Genomic DNA, 2,470 nt, shown 5'->3' on the forward strand with positions numbered 1-2,470 from the left:
GCGGCGGCGTCATTGAGTAGTTACTTGATAGCAATAGCACGAAGAATGGTTTAGTTAGGGTGTCTCCAGTAACACTACCTAAATGACCTCCTATTCCTAATTTGGATAGTGGAGGCTAAAAATTGTGCTCCAACTTCCTCTTCCACGACCCAATCCTGTTGGGCTCTCAAATTTGTTGGCCTCCTATTGTCCCCCTCTCACAACTCATTCCTGTTGCCTCCCTACTGGAGTAGGCAAATTTTTCCTTCGCCTGTTTCCTCTTCGTGCGAGCTCGCCACCTGCCCGCCCCGCCAGCGTCCCTGCCTTAGCGCGGTGACACGCCCTACCCGATGCGACGGATCTTCCTCCCTGCCCGCCGCAGCCTCTTGCTGTCGTCGACGCCACCTCTCTCGTGTCTGGCGCAGCTGGCCCTCCCGGCTCGATGTTTCCCTAGCGCGACAGCCTTGGCCTCCCGGTCGGTCCAGGCTCGGCTCTTCGCCGGTGCGGGCCCTGCCTCCGTGCATGCCTTGCCCGGTGCGCTGCCTCCCACTGTCGCACAGGCCTCCGCGCCACCGGTTCTCGTCTATTCAGCGTGGGCGGACCTCTCCTAGCGGGGCACGGCTCTACTATTTTTATAAAGATATTTATCAAAAAGTGATATATGAAAAAAAAATTTGAAAGTATTTTTCAAGATAAATCTATACATATGGTTTTCATATTTCCAAACTCAACAAATTAAAAATTATTCATGATTTATATTCCGAATGTTTGATCCAAGTCTTGTCCAAAACGACTTTATTTTTTAGTATGGAGGGAGTACATTTCAAGAGTCAAAAGCCAAAATTCATTTTTAAATGGCTCTACTATAAAACAAACAAGTCATTGGCTTACTTGTGAAGCATAATCATACGGTGGACGACGCTTTGGACGGTAAAACGCACTTTGATTCTTTCGATGATATGCCGTGTTGTTGCCTGTTGGGACTTGGGACACTCAAAATTCTTGTTTGAGCGGTAATTTCCAAAACTCGCTGGTATCCTAAAAGTAGATTTGTGAGTTTGTGACATAAAAAAAACAAATGGCTGGTATTTCCGTATGAAATACGAGTACGATACTGGAATTTTGGTCTCTGCCTCGGTAGCTGCGCCAAACTTTTCCCCAACCTCAGTTCAGTTTCGCGGCTTCCCCCCGCTTTCGTCCGATGGAGCCGCCCAGCTTGTGCGGCGGCGCCAGCGGCCAGCTCGCCGCCAAGGCCTCGGAGGACGGCCCCGGCTCAGCGCGCGCGCTCCCCGACGACGTCCTGCTCTGCGGCCTCGACGCCGCGGGCCGGATCTCCCCTCGCCATTCGGCGTCGGCGTCTCTCCCGGTCCCGGGCGCCTGGTGGGTGAAGACGATCCTGCCGGAGATGCGGCGCTCGGCGACGCGGAGCCATGCCGCCACGGGCTCGGGGGCCGCGCGCGTCCTGGCCTCCTGGGTCGTCACCGGTCATCTTCAGGTGCCTGAGCTCCGCTTCGTGGCCGGCCAGCGCTGACGCGATGAGATCGGGATCGGCGGAGAGAGGGACGAAGCGGAGCTCCGGGAGCAGCGTCAGCTGCTGGAGCCTGGAGGGCACGTTGGTCCGACCAGCGGCGGTGGCGTCGCCGAGACCCGCGAGGATGCTGTTGGGGAGCGTGCTTAGACAGTCCACGCAGGCTTCGTAGTCGTCGGAGGGCTTGGCGCCGAGGTCGTGCCGGCCGCTGCCGCTCAGGCTTGTCTCCGTCGTCTTCATCGGACGAAGGCAAGGCATGCTCCAAGCAGCTTGGCGAGAGTGCAACTACTGAGGCTGAGGCTGAGGCTGACTGGACCAACTGCAAAGCAGAGGAACATGTGGGGCCCACATAAAATAAAGAATTCAGTGCATGAATTTTTGCTAAAATATATTATTTTAATATGTAATTGTAGATCTAGAAGCCGTAACAGTGAAACCGTAAGTTTGGAATCCAGTCGGCAAACGAGAAGCCGACGAGGCACTAGTCGGCTAACCTAGTATCGGCAAACCAGAAACCGACAGGGCACAAGTCGGCTAACCAGCAGCCGATAGGATACTAATCGGCATATGTATTGCTGTATGTGAGCGTTACAGGAGCCGATAGGTCCTCTCCTAACGTCAGAACACCTTTTTTTTCCTTTTTTTGTATGCTCAGCTTTTTACTGATTTAGATCAAAAAATTAGTATATACTTTAGGTATTTTTGATACTTAGGTAATATTTACGTAGTTAGATGATGTAGACTCTAGTTAGTTAGTAATTTTGCAAAATTACTTTAGTTGTTTTGTTTTTACATTCTTATACGTGTTGCGTCCGTTCTGTTCTGCCCTTTTGCATTTTTTTTATTTCGGTCATCCATCCATTTTTACTTTTTTCGTATACCAGCAAAACATGTTCGTGCGATGTAACAGAACCACAGTTTATTATGCAACTAGTAGCACGGCCCGACAGCACGGCAGAGCCG

At 51.7% G+C, this 2,470-nt stretch overlaps 1 pseudogene; it reads right to left on the minus strand.

Annotated features, from left to right (window-relative positions):
- Positions 1-1,143: 1,143 nt before the first annotated feature.
- On the minus strand, positions 1,144-1,747 carry LOC136533978 (uncharacterized; annotated as a pseudogene).
- Between the last annotated feature and the right edge of the window lie 723 nt (positions 1,748-2,470).

Source organism: Miscanthus floridulus, unplaced genomic scaffold, assembly GCF_019320115.1.
Source record: "Miscanthus floridulus cultivar M001 unplaced genomic scaffold, ASM1932011v1 os_1390, whole genome shotgun sequence".
Taxonomy (NCBI): domain Eukaryota; kingdom Viridiplantae; phylum Streptophyta; class Magnoliopsida; order Poales; family Poaceae; genus Miscanthus; species Miscanthus floridulus.